Here is a 25,914-nt window from a genome sequence, read left to right as displayed (position 1 = left end):
GCTGAACCAATTTTGATGAACATGTCTAAGAACCATCGCTAGAAAATCTGCTTTCAAATAAAAAAACCGCACTCAAATCGGTCCACCCGCTTAAGAGCTACGGTGCCAAAGACAGACAGACAGAGAGGCACACATAGCGATCAAACTTATAACACCCCTCTTTTTGCGTCGGGGTTAAAAACACTCTCCTGCTACTAAGTACTTACATTTATCAGTAAAATCCAAGTAGGTAAGTAACCCAGACTACATCACAATAAATTTTTGTATCTTCTACACATTGAGATCAATACTGCAACGGCATCCTACGAGTATATCATTTCTATCGCCACTTCTGTTATTTAAAAAAATAAAGCATTCCAAATTCAAATAACGCACTTGTTTTTGTTTTGAATTTTTACGTCATTACTTTTTGGCCAGTATTAAATAGATGTACACTTTTTTTATGCGTTTTCTGCCTACGTGACAATGGGGGCAGGCGCGACGTTACACTGTCTTAGTACCTACGGATGTTTAAAAAAGCAAACACAGATATCTTCCTGATAAACTATCAAGGGACTGATATCCGAGATAAGCTTTTATCTTTAATATTTTAGTCCGTGGATATAGGAAGTCTTACAGACGTCATAAAATGCATTGGTGCTTTAAAGCAGGTATCTGATATCTTGACGATGATTAAATTCGGTGCACTTTAATCAGAAGATTAAGCAATTAATGTACGATTGTGATTTATTATTAAGTATACGAAATAATCATTAAGTTTTGTTATTTAATTACTTTACCTGATTACTTAGAACATCACTTATTGAGATTGCCGCCAAGCGTAATAATGACTGATTGATTACCTGAAAAAAAAAAAGTAAATTAAGCAAACAGAATACACCGCCATCTATCTGATTTAACTCGAACTACAAACACTTGCGTAGCTCTCTCGCATCGCGCTTTGTACGCACATAGAGTTGCCAACGGTTGCCACTAGAGAGCGAAAGCGGGCCGGCGCTCACGCACGCGTGTTATGTGTTATGTCATTCATAGATATGTATGTCATATGACTTGGTCAACGACCGAAGAGGAAAACAATCAAAATCAATTGCCAACGATAGACACGTGATTAAAGGTGTTTAGGGAGACTGAGTCGTCATTACAACTAGTAAAATACGTAATGTACCTACCTAAGTAGTAGTTTATTTATTTATTCTTTTACTTTTATGAGGATTGTGGAGGGGTTCGCATAGAAAACTAGTCTAATAGTTTGAACCCCCTCAACGTTGGCCGGTTCGACAGTTTTTGATTCGTAAAATTACTAATTAAACGGTTCACGATTGTAAGCCAGAGGGCCTACTCCGCAATTCGAAGTTCATTAATTTAGTCATTGTAATGTTTTATGTTGTAAAAATTGACAAATTCGTTTGACGTACTTTATGGATGGCCCCTAACTTTTAGGAAAAACCCTGGATTTTTAAAGCGCCATATAATGTATATACAAAGAGATTTGCGCGCCAAAATTAAAATATTGCTACTCTGTTGCTCTGCTCTTGTTTTTAAAACTAATAACCTGGTTTTTTAAATTTCAAATACTACACTTGAGAGCAAAAAATCGAGCCACCCTTGCAAATTTTTACGTTTCCATGATATAACACTTACGACCTAAAAATCAACGTAAAAATTGCAAGGGTGGCTCGATTTCTTTGCTCCCATCCCAAGTATAGTTTTTAGGGTTCCGGAGCCAAAATGGCAAAAACGGAACAACAACTCTCAACAACACAAACAACCCTCTTTTGTGTAAGGGGTTAAAAAATTATGAAGATATGCGTTACAAATACAAATTGAATGAAAAATATATGTATTGTGATAATATATATAACTAGCTGTTGCCTGCGACTCCGTCCACGTAGTATTTCTATCGCTGTCTTTCTCCAGGACTTAAACTATCTGTATACCGAATTTCATCTAAATCGATTCAGCGGTTTTGACGTGATTGAGTAACAAAACAAACATCCAAAAATCCAAAAATCTTCACAAACTTTTACATTTATAATATTAGTAGGATTATGTTGTATTAATAAAGCCATTTTTAGATAAGGAACGATACAAGGAAAATTTTCGTTTTACATATGAAACTCACGTGGTTTTTTCATTTAGGTGGTAAATATATAAATTTTTAGGCGAAAGTATTAGTGCTGCTAGCGATTTATGTATAGCCTGGTACAGTCAAGGGCAAAGATATCGACACGGCCAAAGTTGCAAAAATATGTATACACGACCTTAATTTTAAGTGCATAGAGTCGCGTATACATATTTTTGCAACTTTGGCCGTGTCCATATCTTTGCCCTTGACTGTACCTCAGGTCCAACGTCCTAAATTTAGGACATAGTACGTCAAAGCTAATGTCAACTCCGGTAATGTCCGTGTCTGTAGGCTCTTACTGGACCAGTGAGATACACCTTTGGCCTAATCTGCATTTTTGATCAAAATTGACAATCACGGGTCAGTTTTGTGTAATAATACTCCACTGATAAGACATTTAGTGGCTGTTTTACCATCCATTGACTAGCGTTAATCGACGGTTAAATGCGATGCCGTCTCCGTCTATTCGAACAAAACAAATATAGCAAATATAGACGGCATCACACCTAACCGCCAGGTAACACTAATCAATGGATGGTGAAACAGCCCCTTGTTTCAAATTCTAATGATCAAAATTTGACGCGAGTCTTACGAGGATAGACGCACTGGTAAGCAGCTTTCGCTAACCTAATGGCCGCACACTACTCTTGTTATAATTCACTGTTTCGCCTCGTAGTGTTAGAAATGTAGTGTTTTAACGCAGTTTAACGCTAAACGTTCGGACTTTCTTCTGAGGGGCTACTACGAAACTCGCAAATAGAAGTTCGTATCGCACCGTCCCTTTCACTCGCGTATTAAATGACATAAGCGTCAGCGGGACGGCAACATAAGAAGTTCGAGTTTTGCACTTCGTGGTATAGGATAGGGCCTGAGGTCACTCATAAGTGCCGCATGCAACGGCACTTGTACTTATCCTGATTATACTTTTTACTACAAATATTACAAATTATGTCTGCCAGTGACTTGGTACCGTAACAATTTGTTTCCCCCAAGTTGCCTAAATGTTTAAAAAGTTTATAACCAGATAGTTTCTGCCAACGTCCTGAGCCGTTTGTCGAAGTTAACAGGAATAAGAAACAACATGTTCTACTAACAGTTATACAATGAACTAAAACAATTAAATTGCTCAAATGCTTTGCTTCCTCCTCCGCAAAGTAACGCCTGATTCAATAAATTATTTGTACCTATATAAGTAAATGGATCATCGGAAATAACAACAGGCAACTTTTTTTCAATGTCGGGATATGCACTGCGTAATGTTTAATTACTGCTACTGCGTGATTGAACTAAAAACAAACATACATTCGGATACCTAGTAAACTAAAAGATGCTCAATTTGATGATTATTTGCAATCACGCATCGCTATGTAAATTGTAATTACAATGACAACAATCACATTGTTAATTTTCCCGGTAGTAAAGCTGTAATCGCGAGCATTTAGAAGATGTTATTGTTTGCCGGTGTTACAACACGTCAACATCTTTGATTCGTCAGCAACGGCAGGTCAAGATTAATAAAAATTATTACTAAATAAAATTCCGTTAAAAATTTAATTTTTATACAATCTTTTTTTGCTCAGTGTGCGTTTTGTTGACTGTACTTGATTGTAACTTTGTAAACTTACATATCAACACTACATACAACCAACCAACATCCAACTTACAGATACGATACATGAATTGTTTTATTATACATCAATCCCAGGAGACATTTGAGGAGGAGTTGACGACCAGATGGCCTAGTGGTTAGAGAACCTGACTACGAAGCTTGAGGTCCCGGGTTCGATTCCCGTGTCGGGGCAGATATTTATATGAAAAATACGAATGTTTGTTCTCGGGTCTTGGGTGTTTACTATGTATTTAAGTATGTATCTATCTATATAATTATATTTATCCGTTGCTTAGTACCCATAACACAAGCTTTGCTAAGCTTACTTTGGGACTAGGTCAATTGGTGTGAATTGTCCCGTGATATTTATTTATTTTATTTTTTTTTTTTTTAATAATATCTTTAAACAAAATACGAAGATATACAAGTTTTAAATTGTCAATTAGATAGAGAAATCCGACATGAATTATGGCATCAGATCACATAACAGACGATCATAGAAGTCAAACTTCATTCGCTCGTAGGTATCTTCGTAATGGTTAATATTTCAGCAATTTCCGAAAAAAACACAGTTTTATTAAGCGAAAATTGTACATGTATTTTTAAATTTTTCAATTAAACAAAAAAAGTTGAAGATGCGTGCGTTTTTAGCACGGCGTGCCGTCACGGGCCCCACTCCCGAACTTTGATACGCTTCTTCTCTGTCATTTTTGTTTTAATTGAAAAAGGAAATAAACGTGTCCCATGTTTTCTGATAATCTTACTGATAGACTGGATAGAATATCTGCGCAAGCGCAAGCGGGCCGCGTCTTTGCTGCAGCGCCTCGCCAACAGCCTCAACAGCCTTCTGCGCACGGTGGCAGAGCGTCTGGACGGCCCCTTCTTCTACCATGGGAATCGCTTGCAAATTGTTCTTAATGTATATTTACTTCCTAACATAATAATAAGACTTTGTAACAACAAACTATAATAACCCGAAATAAATGACAATATCATTATTATTATTATACCTTTTTATTTTACACAGGAAGCTACCCAATTCTAGCTAGTAAAAAAGGCCTACGTAAATCAAACACTGGAGGCATGTCCGCGTGTTTGTATCATTGTTTATGAGGAAGCGAATTGGACGCCAACGAAGCTAACTCACAAACATGCGCCGGCGCTGGTTTTTGGCAATTAACGCGAGCGTGTGAACTCGCCTTTAGCGCAGCGGTGCCCAAAGTTTTGCCTCACTTAATATTGGTACTTATTCTCGCGAGAACGCGTACTTTATACCTATAGAACCAATTAACATTAAGAATAACGACCGAATGTACTTAATAAAGCACAAATTGTTCATTGTGTTTAAGATGTTGAAGTACTATCCAAATTACGAAACTGGACCCACGTCTAGGTCTTAAGTACTACATCTTTTAAAAAAGTTGGGATTCAGGAGAATGTAAACAGCCAACTTAGACTACTTAGATTACTACAACCATAATAGACTTATTTATTATCCTCTGTAAAGTTATAATAAAAATTAACAGGTCAGGCCATTTAGCGAAATTTCACCTGTAATGAAACCCTCATTAAATCGGTTCGATAGTATATATATGCGAAATGCTGAATTAACGAAACTAAAGTGTACAGTCAAGTGCAAAGATATCGACACGGCCGAAGTTACAAAAATATGCCAGACCACGAAATTCCCAGGCATATCGTCAAATGGCACCATTTCATGATATGCCTAAAAATTGGCCAGGCATATCACGACGTGCCTGAGAAACAATACGGCAGATCGATTAGAGCAACGCATTCGTCGATATTCCTAGCTCTATACCGGGCAAATCGAGATATGCCGAAAAGAAGAAAAATTAAGGTACGACGAGCGAAGCGAGGAGTGGTCAGTATGAATTGTAACCACAACGCACGAGCCGAGCGAGCGAAGCGAGCGTGCCGCGGTAGCGACCGGCGAAGTGCTAGTACCGATATGGCGGCGTTTCATTATATGCCTAGGAATTTCGTGATCTGGCGGATTTTACGATCGGCCGCCGACATACACCTCCTTAATGTTAAGTACATAAAGTCTTACAGTCGTAAAGAAGGTACAAATACTACAAATAGTCTCTGAATGAATCTAAAAATACCAATGACAAATGATAATCAATCGATTGTTTATTTGCGTCAGCGATGGATAGATAAAATTTGATCATACATCCGGAATACGTGGCAGTCTCAAATTTTTGTAAAATTACAAGCTGAAATTCACTTATCATACTACAGTACACACGGGTAGGTAAATCTGCGGGATAATACGTTTTTGTTAAACATCTCATATTTACTTACTAGCTTTTTTGCTGACTGTACTTGCATTGTTATCCAAACTACATAGGTAGTTATCCGTACCAAATTACAAGTCGATGCCATTAGCCGTTGAGCAGGTCCGTCCTGCGAAGACGATCCTGGCCAGGCCACCGGAATTTCACTAATATCAGATTAATGTATTGTTACCGGAATTATGTAATACATATTTATGTATGCCAAGTTACAAGTCAATCCGACCACTGGAAGTGAGTCAAAATGAACTTGCAAGATTAGACCCAAACAAACAGGGCAAGTTAAATAAAAGTTTGTAAATAAAAATATAAAACCAGTCAAAACAAACTAGACGTTTATGTATGCTTACCACAAAAATAAATATTTGTACGACGTAAAAAACTAAGCATAAGTATTTCCATCAAACTCCATAAAAAAAACTATAAAAAATAGTTTGAAAACCTCTGACCTTAGAACAAAAGCATACCACATTACGTCGTCTCTGTCCATCACTTAGCCACTTCCTACGTCCATCTCTGTCTTGCAGGGCCTATATTGTTAGTTTAATGGTCCTAACGGTTGAAAAGAGTTTCTTGTCAAAAAGGTACAATTACTTAAATAGTACCATTTACGTTTTCCACTTGAGAAAAGTTTTGTTAAAATACGCGATTTAGTTTAATGGGGAAAATAAGCGGTTATTATAACTCGTTTGTAGTGGAAAGAGCTGTTTGCTGCGCTAAAAGCAGTGCTGCTTATACCCCGAAGTTCGAAATTAGAAACTTCGTGTTCAATTTGCATGTTTTCTTTGAAAAAAAAAACTGCTAGATGTCGCTGTAACGGTCTCGAACGAATCCTACATCGCGCTGGCAAGATTTTTCCTGTCCCCGTATTGTACAAGATTTTAAAACTTGAAAAAATCTCTTGGAGAATCGTTCATGAACCGTTTGTATGTAGGTACCTATCATACCTATCCGTTCACGCTAATAGCCTTTAGCAGAATAGTGAGAGAGATGCTAATACGTATTTAACCTCCTGAGTCCTGCAGGGCTACTACGAAACTCGAAACTCGAAGTTCGTGTCGTGCGGTCCCTCTGACACTTATACTATTTAATACGAGAGCGATAGGGACGGTACGATACGAACTTCGATTTTAGAACTTCGGAGTAGGCCCTCTGACATGTCGTGGTTGACGTGCTTTGTTATTTTGGATATTATTTCAAAATTCTTAGAATTCTTTATTCAATGAACAATTTGTACTTAATAAAGTACATTCGGCCGTTATTCTTAGTGTTAATTGGTCCTTTATAAATAGGTACGCGGGGACTTAGGAGGTTAAAGTTTAGAGTATTTAGAGAAGTCTCTTGAACTGAGATATGCAGAATTTATCAGCGAAAGGCAGTCTAATTCACATTACCTACCAGTAGCGTGGCGCCGTAACAACTTGATTCCCACGGAGTTGCATTAAATTTTCATGACACCAGAGATGATAAGTACAACAAAGCTTGGAAACACTGACTGCTGGTGTATCAGAAGATATACCAAACTCACGCTTCTCTTCTCTCACACTCCGAAGCCTGAAAAAATGTTTACTCCACGCCACTGTACTTACTATGATTTTCAAATAAGTTTCTGTTAAAAATACATTTTTAAAACAGGCTTTTTTTGCTCTTTGACATTCAACTTACATTATGTACCTTATACCTACCAAAATGAACTTACAAGATTTGACTCAACAAAAACAAACAGGGCAAGTTAAATAAAATATATAAGCTTGTAAACAAGTTTCGACTAAAAATTCATTTTTAATACATGCTTTGTTTGCTGACTGTACTTGCATTGTTATCTAAACGAATATCCGTACCAAATTTCAAGTCGCTACTAACCATTTAAGGAGTGCCCTCCTGCGGAGACGATCCTGGTAGGATCACCAAGATGCCACTATCAGATTATATTGTCACCAAATTTACATAAGTATGCTGAATTTAAAGTCAATCGGACCGCTGTTAATGGGTCAAATTTAGCTTCCAAGATTTGACCAAAACAAATAAATAAACAGGGCAAGTTAAGAAAAGCTTGTAAAAACACTAGAATTTAGAAATTGTTGACAACTTCGTTCCCGTGGTTCCCAGTGTCATGGGCTAATTATTACCTTTCATTTGATACCCTACTCGATAGATTTGAATAAAAAACATTTTTTGAAAACTTACAATTTGGCGCCAAAAATCCGCCATTTTTATTTTTCAAGAATTTAATGTACCCAATGTCACTCGCGTTGTCAAGACGTATCATTTATCAAAATCGGTTCAGCCGTTGAGTAGTTACGAGAGGACATAGGAATAGACATACATACATACATACGAGGCAAACACTCTCTTCGCAGTCGGGTAAAAAACAAACAAACCAAATTCACAGTTAATCCAACCACTGGAAGCGGGTCAAACTGAACTTACAAGATTTGACGCCAACAAACAGGGCAAGTTAAATAAAAACTTGTAAAACGAGGTATTTTAAAACAATAAATCATATCCCTCATTGCCTTCACAGTCGGGTAAAAAATGAGTACCAAAAGGTTTATGAGCTACAAACAAACAGATAACCGGATCCACAAGTGGCCACAAAAACAGAAGTACGTGGAAAATGTAACACTCAAGCGTTATTGCCATAAAAGACGGCAGCACGTAAAAAAAAACAGATAAATAGTACCACATAAAGTAGTGTTATATTGTAGATTTTTGAACTAGGGGTTAAAACGAACATTTACTTTTGAGTACAGTCTTAATTGGCTTTGAATGTCTGTTTTCTCAGACGCTACGCAGTTGAAAGTTTAAATAATACTTACTGCTTACTGGCAGGTACAAGTTTATGTGAATTGTGAAACCACATTAGACAATAGTCAACAAACAACGTTCATAAAGTTCACTAAGAAAAAATATTGATTTTGAGATACGAGCTTTTTAAAAGTAGTGACGACATTTCAATTATCATTATAATAACCTAACAAACTTAGAAAAGTTCAAAAACCCTCCACATTGTCACTTTAGAAGATCTCAAAACTTCTAAATCGATTTTAGTGAAACAGCTAAGAACCATTGCAACGAAATTCGCTTTCACGTGAAAAAAGCGCATCGAAATCGGTCCATCCGTTTGAGAGCTGCAGTGCCACTGACAGCCAGACATTGGCGTCAAACTTAAAACACCCCTATTTGCGTCTGGTGTTAAAAAAGAAACAAAATATTCTATGTTTTAACATACGAGTACTTACGTCAAATTCAAATCGTCTCAAAAGCGTTCATTCAACATTTCGTTTGTTATTTTGGTTACACACAAATTGCTGTAATCGCTTGCAAGTTAATAAAAACCGGCCAAGAGCGTGTCGGACACGCCCAAAATAGGGTTCCGTAGCCAATACGTAAAAATTAAGTAATATTTTTCTAAGGATAAGGATTCTAGGACCTTGGGCTGCTATTTACTCATAAACTACTAATAATTCTCAAGCAAACTTAGCCGTTATAGTTTTCATTAATAGTTTAATATGCTTACTACCATCCTGATTTATACTGATTTACACTCGATGTTAATGAACTTTTGCACTTTAAAGTTGAATATTTCGCAAACAACTCACTGAATCGAAAAATCGTCTTAGCAAACCCCTAATGGTTTTAAAAGACCTATCCAACGATACGCCACACTATAGGGTTGGATGAGAAAAAAAAATAACCCAACTGTACGTCTATGGGAGTACACTAAAAAAAATATTTTTTGAATTTTTAATTGTAACATTTTGTTGGCATAGTTTACCTATATATCCGTGCAAAATTACAGCTTTCTAGCATTGACAGTCCCTGAGCAAAGCCGCGGACGGACAGACAGAAAGACAGACAGACATGGCGAAACTATAAGGGTTCCGTTTTTGCCAGTTTGGCTCGGAACCCTAAAAAGTAAATTATATCTAGTATCTTATAGTTATTTATTACAGTTCACGACTCACGCTGCAACAGGGTGCGTATCATCTGAACAGACGCTTAATGTCAAGTTCGTCAAACCGGGAAGTGATCTATTTTAGTACAACGGCTGTTCGCTGTCTCTATTTTTAACTTGATGTAATAAAGGACAGAGTACACAAGCACAAAATATAAAGGTAAGATGCTTTTATTGCATTGTTTAACTTGCTGTGATGAAAATGAACGAAGTAGGTATTCGTAAACACGGAAAGTATTTTTTAATAAAGCTGGATGAACACTCATTTGTTGCACAAACTTAGCTATCAAAAGCGCACGAGCAAAGCAACGTAATGAGGGCTATCGTTGTTTGTCTTTCTAGATGGCGCCACTGTTGCGTGAGGTTTTTAAGAGTGGCTTTCAAAGTCTGTTATTACGGGCGTGAAAACAAAATTTAGATTAAAATCATATTTAATACACCCCAAAACCGTACCATAAAAACATCGAGCAACCACAGTGTTGCGTAGTCCCGTTTTGTTCGGAAAAAAAGGGAGGACAAAAGTTTCCGAAAGACAAAACTGTTTCAAAACACAGACATTCATTGCATAACGCATAATTGCCATAATTAATTTCAGGTAATGCAAAATACTCACAAAATTGTATTATTCTGATTATAAATAAACCCGCGTAGCTCACCCAAAAACTATGAAATTTGACATTTCGGAGACCTCACGCTACACTAGCGCCTCTAGCGGCGAATTCATGTGAGCGGGACGGCACAATACGAGTTCCAATTTCGAAGTTCGAACTATAATTATGGCCTGGATTAAAAGGTACGAGTAGGCAGCCAGTTCCTGGAGCAGGCCACTTCTGATGCCACAATATTCATCTTTTTCTGTGCAGTTTAGATTCGGCACTGCATTGGATATCTTTCTTAGCAGGAAGGCAATGATAACCCGTATCGCTCAAGGCCGGGTCTCGACGAGCCGTTAAACAAATGATAATTAATTGCAAACCATTTTAAATGTAGAACACTGTGTCACTAATGAGGGCTATCGTTTTTTGTCTCACTAGATGGCGCACTGTTGCGTGAGGTTTTTAAGTGTGGCTTTCAGAGTCTGTTATTACGGGCGTTAAAACAAAGTTTAGATTAAAATCATATTTAAAACACCTTAAACCGTACCATAAAAATATCCAGCCACCACAGTGTTGCTAAGTCCCGTTTTGTTCGGAAAAAAAGGGAGGACAAAAGTTTCCGAAAGACAAAACTGTCTCAAAACACAGACATTCATTGCCCCGTAACGCATAATTGCCATAATTAATTTCAGGTAATGCAAAATATTCACAAAAAAAATCTAATTATAAATAAACCCGCGTAGCTCACCCAAAAACTATGAGATTTGACATTTCGGAGACCTCACGCTACACTAGCGCCTCTAGCGGCGAATTCATTCGCGATAGCCCTCATTATGTAGGTATATAGTTAGTATTCCATTGACCCGCACGAAGAGATTTGCTTTACCTTTCCAGATGCGAACTGGTAAGGAATAGAAAGAAAGAAAAGAAAGGAAGAAGTAAGTTAGTTTCGTCGGTTGTCGCGCGAGCAGAGCGGTGGCACACAGTGCGCGTGTTGCAACAGCCGCCGAGTCGCGTTGCTCTTAGGAAGAAGGGCAACGGATTAGCCCGAAACATGTCTTCTTCCACTTAGAACGTCACAATGAACGACAACTCGCCACTGGTCCACCGGTATCCCGTAACTCTTACGATGTCGTCAGCCCACCCACCTGGTGGTTGGCCTGCCAACGATTCGTCTTTCGGCTCGTGGTTGCCACTTGAGGACTTCCTCCAACGGTCATCTGTTCTTCGAGCGATGTGGCCGGCCCATTGCCACTTCAACTTGCATATTTTTACAGCTACGTCGGTGACTTTAGTTCTTACAATAACATTCATCAACTCTTCGGAAGCGAGCGTTTACAACGGGCGGGAACTGGTAATTCCTGGTATCCTAGCTGACCTAATGGGGGCCCCAATTGGTAGCTTCCTCCAGATATACATGGGTCTATGGGCTAAGCAAGGAAACGCCATTCAGTCGCAAGTGTCAAAAGAGAAGCAAGGAATCGACATTGCCGATCTTATACTTATGTTTACACAAAAAACCGGCCAAGTGCGAGTCGGATGACAATTGGTGTCAATTGTCCCATGATATATGTAGGTATTTTTGTACTTAATTTTGCCGAAATCATTGACATCTATGTACCATCAGCCAAATATGTGGTCTACCACCCTAAAGTTGATAATCGTTTGCATGTCATAAAACAATAATGCCAATAGACGTGTCTGTCAACTTGAATGTTCGACTTTAGCGACGTATTCATTTGATAGGAACTTGTTTAAAAATTGATAGACCGCTTATTTGGCTGATGGTACCTTACGGCACTAGACTGGCTGGCATCAGTCATCAATATTACTTTGACACTTGCCGTGACCCCTGTCACGGACGTCAACAAACTATTTGAAAGGTTCACAAATCCGCGCTATGAACAAATTTTGCGCGCCGTTTTGATGTAAGAAACATGCTTGCAGTCTATACGTACATAGGCCGTGATCGAAATCATTAGAGAGAAAGAGAGAATAATAAAAGAATCGTTCGTTTATAGACCACCGAGACTCAGCACAAACTCCGATTTCAGTATACTCGCCTCCGTAACATTCCTACTCTTAAGATATCTCAACAAACGGTATAGTACCTCGTCTCCGCCTCCGGCCTCGTAAATAAAGACGTCAACGCCATGATAATATCTTGTTCAATGATTGACACGTGAGATCACCGATGATGTACGATGACAAAGTTTAAGGTCAGATGACTTAATTGAATGACTTTGTAACTGGTTTAGTCGCTTCTGTCCGGGAGGGATTAAGGCAGCTCTAACCTCGCCTGTAAATCTTGTTTTTCGATTAATTGATAAATAATCCTTACTAATATTATTAAATGTGAAAGTACTCGTAACTCTGTCTGTTACCAGTGCCCCTAGTGTAAGTTTTCGGTTACAAAATACGTCTCGATCGCGTTCGCGTTAAAATCTCACTTTGTATGGAAACACAAACATCGCAAGCGTTCCGCTAGAAGCGCTGTTCGTGTTTCCATACAAAATGAGATTTTAACGCGAACGCGATCTAGACGTATTTTGTAACCGAATACTTACACTAAGGGTACTGTTCACGCTTCAACCGCTAAATCGATTTGGACGCACAATTCGGTATGGCGATAGTTAGAGTCCCGAGAAAGGACATGTATGGAAAGAAAGAAAGAAATGAATCATTTATTCGTGACAACCTTCGAAATAAGAAAAATAAATTAACGTTTATGCACGAGGTACTTTTTATTCCGAAAAAAGTAGGTCCCGCGGGATGGCGATAAGCGATCTCTACGGAGACAGTATCGCGGGCAACAGCTAGTAAATAAACATAACAATAACAATATCGAAAGTGAAAAATACGAATTATTATTGTTATAAATAATATAATCCAAATTTTAAACGTAAATGTTTGCAGTACAATGTCTTCGTTTTAAATATGCGAATGTAGCTGTTACATTATTTATTTATTTATTTATTCGCCGACTTGAGAACCTGCTCCGTTTTTTTCGTCGGTTAAAAATAAAAATGAAAGCAAGTTTTTGCGAATTTGCGAAATTTGCGGGCTGTGTAGGCCAACGCTGGTCTTCCGCTGTGATCGCTTGGCGCTTTGGCTTGAAAGTTGGTTAGGTTATTTCCTTCTATCATTTTAAACTAAACATATAGCTCAAGTTTGTAACTTGTTAGTTTAACTAGATTCTAGTTACTAGAAAATCAGTGTATTTACTGTACCCTTAGTGTAAGTTTTCGGTTACAAAATAGGTCTCGATCGCGTTCGCGTTAACATCTCAATTTATATGGAAACACGAACAGCGCCTCTAGCGGAACGTTTGCGATGTTCGTGTTTCCATACAAATTGAGATTTTAACGCAAACTCGATCGAGACGTATTTTGTAACCGAAAATTTACACTAAGGACACTGAAGTGTGGTGTTTCATAGTAATTTGAAGGTAAACGTACATTGTGAAAGAGATAAGATAATACTATGACTAGAATAGGGTTGCCATACTCGTAAGTCTCGGTACGCGGACATGTCCCGGTTTGAAGCATGGTGTCCCGGCGTTCCGGCCGATACGCAAATTGTCCCGGTTTAAGAATCATAGTTATTTAGTAGGGGGCTGGACTTGGTAGATAATTAATAAACCTACAATAAACACGACTAACTAGCTAGACTACAACGTAGCCGATAACAAGCATTTTCCGCTTGGTAGCGAAAAGCGCCTACGAACAGAGAACCTGACTGGCGGGATTGCTGGCATTAAAATGAATGTGTCAAAAGTTGTCCTTTTTTTTCTACCTTTACTTCTTTTTCGTAAAATGTCCCGGTCTGAGTCCCAACACTTATGGCAACCCTAGACTGGAACTATGCGTAGTTCTGTGATAATGATAAGATACAACTTGTACCTATTTTACCGTTTTATTTTCATAGTTTATGCTCTACTTTGACATATACCGCTGTTATATTGTATATGTAATAATGTGTTGATAGTAATAACCAACTGCAATTACATACCTACAATTGTGTAGTTTCGTGGATAAAAAAAAGTTCAATATCTAGAAAACCCGCATTCAAATCGGTCCAACCGTTTAAGAGCTACGGTGCCACAGACTGACACACATATCGGTCAAACTTATAACACTGCGTCGGGGGTTAAAAATATATTATGTTTAGTCCGTTAGTTAGATTATTAGAAAATACTGAAGACGTATTTTTCCTTTTGTCAATCGAAGTTCGTATCGTACCGTCCCTCTCGCTCTGGTATTAAATAGTATGTGTCAGAGGGACCGCACGACACGAACTTCGAGTTTCGTAGCAGCCATGCTGAAGCGCGTCAAATTCAGGAGTGGGGTTCCGTGACGTCACACCGTGCTAAACAATGTCGCAACTTTAACTGGTTATCTTACTAATATTAAAAACGCGAATGTTTGTATGGATGGATGTGGATGGATGGATGTTTGTTACTCTTTCACGTAAAAACTACTTAACAGATTTCCATGAAATTTGGAATACCTGTAATATAGGCCACTTTTTATTCCAAAATAATGTATGGTTCCTGTGGGATCAAAAAAGTTTTAAACTACCTAATTCTGCGCGAGCGAAGCCGCGGGCAAAAGCTAGCATTTTCATATTTAATTGACAGAAGAATTAATACGTATCCATTTTTTCTGGTAATTTAACAGACGGACTAAACAGAATTAATTAGGACACTAACTTGTTATATTTTAACTTCTCTGTAATGCTATAGGTTATTTTCACAGCCTCTTTTTACGTGGTTCTTAAAGTTTTTTTTCGATCGGCTCAACCTTTATGAGGGTACACTAAGTAGCATCTTACCTTGCAAGATCTACGAGTACAAGCTGTTACCCGCGACTTACTTCTTTCTTTTTCTTTCTTTCTATATCGTGTTTTTCATTGACGTTGCATTAAAAACAACCTAGCCATCATAACTGAACCCAGCGGTCGATATTTCGAAAATTTATCCTGATTTCGTGGGAATATCGGGATAAAAGTAGCCTGTTGATTGTTATTTCAGATGTCCAGTTATCTACCCTTACACTACGCTGACGAAATTTACTGTTAGTTATAACTTATTTTGAGTGCGACTATTTTTTCTGTTCGTTTCGCTTTTATTACGATGCGATAATGTGTAATACATAGATTGGCATCAATAATACTAATACATACTTAGATAGCCATCTCTTTGATGCCGCTATCGACGCCGACTAGAAATATCTTCGTACGTTAAAATATCTTTCAACGATTAGTCAATCAACTTTTACTTGTTTGTCATTCTGTCCTGTTGTCCAAGAGACAACAGTGACAGATTAAAAAAAAACTGTTCTAATTTATATTTATATGCTACCAATGTGTTGCAGCAATGCAGTGTTTGTGTGACTATCGGTAATCCCGAGTCGAATTTGACCCACTTCTTTTTCGTTCTCCAGAACGGATTGACTTTAAGTCTACATAGTTTGGATGAAAATGCAAGTACAAGCAACAAAAATTACAGTCAGCAAAAACGTTTATCTTATGAAAAGCTTTTTGAACCGTATTTTACTTTAGCCATTGCTTCGGAAGCGTCCGTAAATGGGCAGGGACAGGCATTGAATATTATTAGGCCATTTAAAGGTAATACACATGTCAATGTATGCAAATGCCACCGTTGCTGCTCATTGAATTCGATTGAGCTGTTTAAGATCAAGTAACAAGATTTTAGCGATTTATTTCGCAGTAAACCAATTTTTTTTTTCAGAATTATGAGCAAGGTAAGTAAATTATACTGAGAGGCGAAAAATCTGGCCCCTCCAATGTATGCAGAAATAGGTAATTTTGTATGTGGAGTGGGCCAAATTTTGTGCCGCCCGCTGAGTATAAGTGAATGACGTTGTGATGACGACCAGATAGTTCAGTCCACTAAGCTGAATATGAAGCTTGAAGTACCGGGTTCGATCCCCGGCGGGCAGATACTTGTATGAAAAATACGAATGTCTGTTCTCGGGTTCGGGTCTTTAATATATATTTAAGAATGTTTATCTGTTGCCGAGTACCCATGCCCATAACGTAACACATGCTTTGCTTCTTTTTTTTTTTTTTTTTTATTCGACTGATGGCAAACGAGCAAGTGGATCTCCTGATGGTAAGAGATCACCACCACCCATAGACAACTGCAACACCTGGTTATTGCAGATGCGTTGCCAACCTAGAGGCCAAAGAAGGAATACCTCAAGTGCCAGTTATTTCACCGGCTGCTGCTTGCTTTAATAAAGTGTTATTTATTTAATTAATTACATGATAGCAGATAGGATAGTGCCATCTAGATTGGGTACTCGTAAATAGGACCCAAAAGTGCATTTTCCACCGGATAACATTTTGTTATCTTATCTCGGACATCTGGGTTTTTGGGAAGTCACACCAATTAAATTAGTTAACTTAACTATAAGTAGTTTTTAATGTCCATATCGCTTGTAACTTGCGCCTGAGTCGATCTCTGATAATGAAGAGCGCCGTGGGCGGCGTCTGTTGACCGGCTCATTGACGGCCGCCGACCTGAATGGACCCAAACCCAATCAGTACTTTGTTTAGACAACGATCACTATAAGTAAAGTATACATAATAAAATACGTTGGGTAAATTGATTCAGATGTTATTTCGCAGAGTGCCTTAAATAAACTACCTTTTACCCTTTTAATTTGCTATTCAGTTACCACACGTGCAAGACAGCACGTTTGAGCAACACATTCTCGTATGTTTTCAGGCTGAAGCCCCCCCTCCTCCATTAACATTAATCTTGTTTTTTGTTACACATTATGTTAGATACCTTCATCGTATTCAATATAATAAACAAGGATATTAAAATAGATAATAAGCATTAAATTAAAAAAAACTATCCTAGACTTAAAACACTTACATAAAATAAAACCTAAAACTAAAACAAACTACTTAAAGAGTACCCCTTAGGCAAGGTCCCGAAGATGCTGGCAGCGTTACCTCTTTGAAAAGCTAGGCTAATTCTTTGTCCGAGGAGTATGAATGTTTGTATGTTATGTATTCAGTATGTGATCTTACTAACCTTTACTCGCAACTTTGCTCGGAAAAACGATTACTTAAAGATGATGGTACTCATGGAAGCAATATCTTTTTTTTTCTTTCATTCAAATACGATGACGTTACAGAGAGAAGTTACTATACTATATATATAGTAAAATATTTTTTGTTTATATCACTAGATTATGTCGTATTATTATCGGTAGTTTTAGGGGCTGTTTCACCATCCATTGATTAGTGTTAACCGACGGTTAAATGTGATGCCGTCTCTGTCTATTCGAACAAAACAAATAGAGACGGCATCACACCTAACTGCCAGTTAACACTAATCAATGGATGGTGAAACAGCCCCTTATTATATTTATGCAAAAAGAATAAGAATTTAATCACAATGTAACAAAATTAGTTTAGTATTAAGAAAACTGACAATAATAACGTTGTTTCATTTGGTATAATACGGTCCTTTTGTAGTTGATCAAAGTAGATCTAAATATGTTAGGATTTTTTCCTGAAACACAGGGAATCCTAGTTCAGGCACTTGTTGTAAATATTTCTCTTACAGTATGTTTTAGTTGTTAAGTTAAAAATTACGTTAACTGAGTTTTTTGAATAAATTATTGTAATTATTATTATTAAATACGCGCACGCATTATATCGTTAGGATACGATACCTAGATCTATGTCACCAAAGGATATGGTAATTAAATGACATCATTTATTTGTCCAAACGCCCTTTAATCACCGTATAATCTAGTTTATCTCGAAGTCCTTATCTGCGAGGGAACGCAAACAAACCAACCAAGGTTTTGATGTTGATGATAATTTTTGAAGGAAAACATGACTTTAAACTTCATGGTTATTTTTGAGTTTGGTAACATATCAAATATGTATTTTTAATTTGAGAAGGAAATAATGAAATAAAAACCACTAAACTACTAGTTTTTATTAATTGTAATTTGTAAACCAAAGTTATGTACATCATCCTAGTCATATACTTCTATTATTAAGTGCATTTACTATGTAAGTTCAAACACAATCACTGTATTGTTCATGAATAAATAAATAAAATCATCCAGTGAACGAAATAAGTCAGAGCCAAATTTTTCTACACTCAGTGGGAAGAAGTAATATTGGAGTTGGGAGTTGATGACCACCTATAATCCCGGTCGGTGTTTTGAAAATGAAACTGAATGATTTACCTCTCCTAGACAATAATTTACACAATAATTGCTATGAATATTTTAGGTTTATTTATTTTTATTGTACGTATTTATATACCTATAAACATTAAATACGTTTCGTGTGTAGTTAGTTTTATATGCCTACCAAGAACAAATCGATGAAGACGTGATCGTCTCGCAACTCAAAGACTAGTATTCAGTTTCAGAATCTCAGGTTTAGGTGGTATTACCAAGTCTTTATTTCTTCCCGCTAAGTGTAGATAATACTAACGCGTCATTGTATGTATGGAGATATATTAACAAAACACAATCGGGTCGGATCACAACATAGTTAATCGTTCGTTGTCCCAAATAAATTGCATAAATTAAACGTGTCGTACAAAAACTATTGTAACTATAGTTTATCACATCGCCCACGGGGCACTGACCTGCTCAACGTGATTGTGGAAATAGAACCGACAATTCTTTGATGTTACATCACATCACGATTCTATTCTGGTTGATTAATTAGGAAGAATGGTCGTATTGTTTGTTTTGAAGTCTGTATCTCTTGGCAGGATATTGTATATAGCGTCTTAAATGTTTTTCAAACGATGCTCCCACGGGATCGGAACCTCTGGGTTTAGAGAAATTTGGCGCAGGTGAAATCTGCGGCGTAATTTCTGGGAATTTTTCATAGGAATTTAATAAAATCCCGGAACTTTAAATCTAAATTTAAAATAATGGTTTAAAAAAGTTCAATTAATTCATTAACTTCGATTGAGGGACTAGTTTCTTTTCGAGTCCGTCGCGGTAGAATAAAAACACTATCCTTAGAGTATAAAGTTGCTATAGCTACCTACCTAATCCTAGACCAAGAGCAAGGGAATTAGAAATAGAAATAAGCTTTTTGATTAAGAATGAATTAAGAGGATTTAAGCGATCGGATGTTTTATGCGATACACGCTGCGTATCTACTCTAACCAATCACAATCCACGCAATCTTATTTATTACCAAAAATGCGATTGCCGCTGCGCTGACCGCGTAAGACAATGTTTGGTAATTAAATTATCTGATGCAAATAGATGTGCGTCAAACGCATTGCGTTTCACGCAGCGTTTATCGCATAAACAACCGAGCGCTTAATTAAAACCAAAGTTAGTCATAATTTTTTTTACCGCGATCGTTTTATATTAATCACTGCAACAAATTAGGTAGTTCGGTACAGATATTTATTACATAAGAACGACCTAGACCTAATTTAATCTAAATAATATGTAGTAAATAATTATAACAGAAAACAAACACAAGTTATTCTATTAACATACATTTTAATCACGCGTGATACGAAGGTTTATAGTACGTGGTGATAGCAGTGCAGAGACATAGGTTAGTTATAAATAAAACGAATGATTGATTCGAACTGACGTGAGCTGTCATTGCCGATTTAAATCAATCAATTGAACGATACGTTCAGTCAACTATGAGTAACAAATAAACCAAAATATCATTATACGAGTAAAGTTCATTAGTTTTTTTAATGAAATTGCACTTCTAATATTGTAAAAGATTTACAGAAGGTAAGGTAAACAACACAGAAGTAATGATAATCCTCTTTATTATTACTCCTGTCGTAACCAATATTCGACATAGAGCATATTTTTGAGCGCTTCAGACAACTTTTTTTTTAATTAATGCCTTCATCCGCTTGAAAACAGCCAGTAACAAACCATTTCAGTAGATCGTTGTTAAAACTAGCCCCAAAGCGTATAATGGTACCTACACATTTACTGAGTTGTACCTACAGGGAGGCTACTATGAAATTCGAAATCAAAGTTCGTATCGTATCGTAGCGTCTCAACTATTGTATTAAAATTAAATCAGCACGAGAGTTAGAGGGACGGTACGATACGAACTTCGATTTTCGTAGTAGCCCCCCTGATCTCATTACTGAGGGCCTACTGCGAAATTCGAAAATCGAAGTTCGTAGTGTCCCGTCCCTCTCGCTCTCCTATTAAATAGTATAAGTGTAAGAGGGACTGAACGACACGAACTTCTATTTTCGATTTTCGTAGTAGCCTTGCTGAACTGTGAATGATGACAGTGGTTTTGTAACAGGCAACATCGCGTGGCGTCTTGCGCCTGCGCCGTGCGCGGGAAAGTGCCAGTTACGGTGCGCTGCGCGTACGATTCTGTTTTTGTGCAATCGGCGGGGTGCTCGCGTTATAGGCGAAAGGGGGAACTCTAATTTCTCTACAGATCATAAATACATGAGAAAGAATGAAAATGAAAAAGAAAGAAAGAGATATCGAAAAACAGAAACCCTCATTAAGCTCTATAGCTTCTTGTTCTTGTTTAATCTTCACACTGTTAGTTAATACTTATACATATAAATCTTATATTAAAATAAAATCGAATATCGAATGTTCGAATACCATACCATATTCGAATACGAATTGCAAGCCCTACACGAACTGTCGCCATAGATCAAAATCTAATATGATATTTTTAAAGCTAAGAAAACGCTTCGAATCGTCATTTACACCACACGCTGTTGTGGTGATGAGAAACTACGATTTTCATTATCAAATTAATTAGTATTCATGAATTTTGTGCGAGCACTTAAGTTTACAGCAATATAACCAATAAAAGTGAATGACTAGGTCATTTACACGTCTGTACTGTAAAGAAAAACTGAATTCTAAACGCACAAAAATATCATAAACCTGTAAAAGCAAAATGCATTGAGAAAATGTTTCTTCTCAGCATCTTTTGACGATTCAATTGACGTCAACTTACTAAAATTAAAAATGCTTAAATGTATCTAAAATGACAGCCGTAAAATTAAGTTTCGTTATTAAAATTAATCCGTATCTTCTCTATAATACAGTATTAAATCCATTATTACTTCCCTCAGAAACCCCAGGAGCGTAGAAAAAAAATGCAGTTTCAAAAGGCTTATGTGCCATTTTGATAATCTTCGGACTTTAACATTATGTGTTAGCATTTCAAGTCTAATTTACAGTGGCACTAAGTCAATTTACAGGTTTAACTGTCAACTCTAATACGAAGAACGAATTAATTACATCGCGAGCCTCGGACATGCATGGACTTGAATGCGCGATAAATCAGGCATGTGAAGAAGCATTCGATAAAAAAGGAGTTTGCTAGCCATCCCTAGTAGGGTCTGGGTTGCCAGTTAGAAGACTTTACGAGTGGTAGGGTTGCCAGGCGTATGAATTAATTTCCATAATCGGTTGAAGAGTGGATTTTTGTGAATTAGCCTGTTGAATTAACAATCTTGATATAATGGTTTTTTTTTATTGTTTTACAAAAAAGCAAAGATTTTCGAAAAGTAATGGGTGCATTAAATTCAGTTTCGTTCCGTATAAGTAGTTTAGATAAATGAAATTGTTGGCAACATCGTCACACTTATCTGTGGTAGTAGTGTTACACGCGTTTTAATTTGTATTCTATCTTGTCAGAATACCTACTTGTATCATACTAATACAATGCTTATTGCAAAAATTATTGTAGTATAGTCCTATTTTAAATTTAATAGAAAACTTCACTGCGTGTCAATAAATCAATCAATCAGTTCAAAATGTCTTGAAAAAAAAAAAACATCTAAAGCTGGGTTGACTTGACACAGGAATGCGCGTGAGAGGCTGCCCGTTAGCTGGACCATGGCCTGCCATGAATACTAAATGCAGTGACAAATGTTTTGCAAAGTACCTAACAGTACTGGCTGAAAAGAATGGTTTATGGTAAATTAAGACGTGTAGCAGAATATTATCTATTATTGAATTAGTGAAGCGGAAGTTTTTCTTTTAAGTTCGATGGTCGGTAAAAAATGTTTACTTAAATAATATCATTTTAGAAAGTTCATTCTATTGATTAAAGTAAATAGGTATTACCGATATTCTGAGTGACATTTAAGTTATTACATAGGTATTATGGTTGTTTAATGTCAAAATTTCCAGTAATACTGTTTTTAATTGAGTTTACATTAATAAATAATAATAATATAATAATAATAATATCCAAATCATACTTCAAATTAATCATGACTAATTATTACCAATTAAGCGATTGACCTGATTATGCATTCAACAGCCGTAGCGTCATTAAAACTGGCTCGTTTATTTAAAAAAAAACAACAGTCGATTACTAGCTTATTTGCATATGGCAACAATTAACTTTCATTCAAGAGCAATGACACTCCTTGCGCACGCGATTGTAACGCAATTGTTTATGGTCGAGTGGGTAAGAACAACACTGGCAGGTGACAATACCACCTGACTTTAAGAGCAGGTTTAATTCATGCAGGCTATAAATATCACAGGTAAAAGCTTAAAAGACTATTTTATATTATAATATATTGTTTTCAACGTTCGCGATATTCAGTCATAGACATTACGACTAATGTGAATACTCGTGACTACAGCTACTGCAATGTGGTAGAGACAAAGGTAATTTTAGAAATAATCTTGTCGAATTTAAGTCCTGGTTATAGTAATAACTATGACTATTTTACAGTACCTAATTTAAATACAAATTAGCAACGATCGCTAAAATCGTATCCCAAATAGACTCTTCGAGAAGCAAGTTTAGGTGACGAAGTTAAGGCTAAGAACATTGTCTTTAAAGAAAGTTTTTTATTCGACTTTGAAAATGCCTTTTCTACATCAGTAAAAATACGTTATTTTGCAACCTTCGGATCATCTTACTCCAGGAGAGCATAAATATTTTATTCTCACGAATAGTACTGTTACTCCGTTCAACCACACCATTTTAAAATGGTCAAGCAGGAAATGCTAAAGGGTTTAAAGTTTAACCGAACTTTCTAATGCTAAGAGCTCCGCAGAAACCCGAGATGCTAAATACCTCAATGATATCGGACACCGTTCGTTTGGTCCCAGTTCTTGGAGACGAAAGCCACCTGGTGTAGACGTGCTTGTTTTATAAACATACCTCTGGTAACCCTTTTTCGGAGTGTTTCGTTGGAACTTGTTGGCAGTTTTGGGATGGAGGTATTGAAATAGCATTCGATAAAATTAGTTAGGAATGCTGACACTGGAATATAGTTTTCAATTCATGTAGATACCTAAATGATCCAGATAAATTAATAAAAAAGTTTTTAAATTGGTTTTAAATGTTACGTTAGTCAGATAACAGCCTCAAAGTCAAGGCCATTATTTATGTCAAACGGTATATGATACAGGTAGATAGACACTGCGAATGCATGTACAGTTGGAGCTAGTATCGTGAACTCCGTTTAACAACTTCGGCACCTGAGTCAAGTTTGTAATTGGTTAAAGTACATTGTGTCTTAAGGGCGGTAAATAAGGAATTACGAACGATAGTCTATTAGAAGCCCGAAGTCGCAGACTAAGGGCTTTAATGAGTCGATGTTCGTAATTTTAATACCGCCCGTGCGACATACAATGTTTTTCATCACATTTGCGAGTTAAATTTTATATTTTTTGTAAAAGAAAATATATAACTCTTCCAAATATTGCCAATACATTAGGCTGCGCTTTTGGTAGCGCCGCCCTCCCCCTCCCGCAGCATGCGCCTGATGTGCGTGTGCTGGTCCTGCAGCAGCGCGCGCAGCAGTATCAGTACGGGCATTGACTCATTTACCGACCTTGGGCTTCATGACAAGAAAATATGTACGCGCAATGACTCATTTACCGACCACTGGTTTCATTCATGACAAGCACATTAAGGTTGAGGGTGTTATTTGGGGGGTTGCAACCAAGGTAGCCTGCATGTTACGACACTGTTTACGAGCAAGTGTGATGAAAAATAACTAAACAAGCCATTCAGAAGCTGAGCAGAAACTGACCTCATATACTAACGCCATCTAGTGATATTTCGCCTATCAATAAACCCTCACTGTTTTTCAAATCAGTAAGTAACTAATTAAATCTCCTTATCATATTTAATGGCTCTTTTTATGGAATTAAAGAGACGCATATTTTTAACATTCCACATTAATTAAATAGGGATGGCCCCAGCCCAAGTGCCGGTTAGTTCATTTTCTGTGTATTTCTGTCACAGCAGGCCCTTAGGGCGTGCTTCGTCTATGACAGGCGTTGAGCGAGCCCCACCCAACAGTGACATCATTAGGACTCATTATGGTTTAATGGAAATATATCGTACACTTAAATGAGAAGGTTATAATACCCATTTGTGTGTATACCATTGACATAGCTATGTAATACTGCATGTTTCTTACATCAAAACGGCGCACAAAATTTGTTCACAGCGCGGATTTGTGAACCTTTCACTATAGTTTGTTGACGTCCGTGACAGGGGTTGTGTCAAAGTAATATTGATGATTGATGCGCCACGCGTTTTGTTCTAAACAGCCAGTCTAGTGCCGTAAGGTACAATCGCCTGCATAAGTGGATGGACACCTTACGTTCTATAATCGCTTGAACACGAGAGTTGGCGATTTTGTTAAGTGTTCACAAGAAATGAACTAGATGGCGCTGTTAAACAGTTATTATGATATGATCGATATTTTATCCCGTAACAGTAATGTGTTGATAGCTGAGTTGATCGGCTGCTTAGATAACTTCGTTAATGATCATGAGTTCGTATCCTACATATCAGAATTGTTTTTTTTGTTCTTATTTTTATATTTTATAAGTTTATATTTTAATTTTGTAGATAACTGATATGGAAATTAAAAAAAATACTCTGAAAAAAGGATAACGTTGTAACAGAAATAATACACGTTTTGAAGTTTAAAACATAAAATTTTTATTCCTAAAACAATATTTCTATTCATTAAATATTGACGCAGTTATTAATGTTATACTATATATTAATTAAATAACTGAAAACCAGAAAGTAGTTTGTTCAGAATCCAGAGTAGAATTGATTACACTATGTTTTAAATCAGGTTGTGTTTGAGTTTTTAAATCCTTTTTTTATTGGTCCCAGTCTAAATATTACGAATGCATACACCAATTAAATGTTTTAGGGAAGTTTTATACCCCTTAGATAATTTAATACCTACCTACTGGCCGTTTTGCGTCAGTTTGGCTTTCTTCTAAATCTGGCATTAAAAATTACAACTGTAAAGTTAGAAA

The 25,914-nt window shown here is 36.9% G+C and overlaps 1 protein-coding gene across 1 annotated transcript in view; it reads right to left on the bottom strand.

Moving 5' to 3' along the window:
* Positions 1–25,914, bottom strand: part of LOC141441791 (uncharacterized) — a gene marked incomplete in the record, with an annotated part of 381,840 nt that overhangs the window by 334,429 nt on the left and 21,497 nt on the right.

Source organism: Choristoneura fumiferana, chromosome 24 (assembly GCF_025370935.1).
Source record: "Choristoneura fumiferana chromosome 24, NRCan_CFum_1, whole genome shotgun sequence".
Classification (NCBI taxonomy): Eukaryota; Metazoa; Arthropoda; class Insecta; order Lepidoptera; family Tortricidae; genus Choristoneura; species Choristoneura fumiferana.
This window is presented reverse-complemented; position numbering and strand designations above follow the sequence as displayed.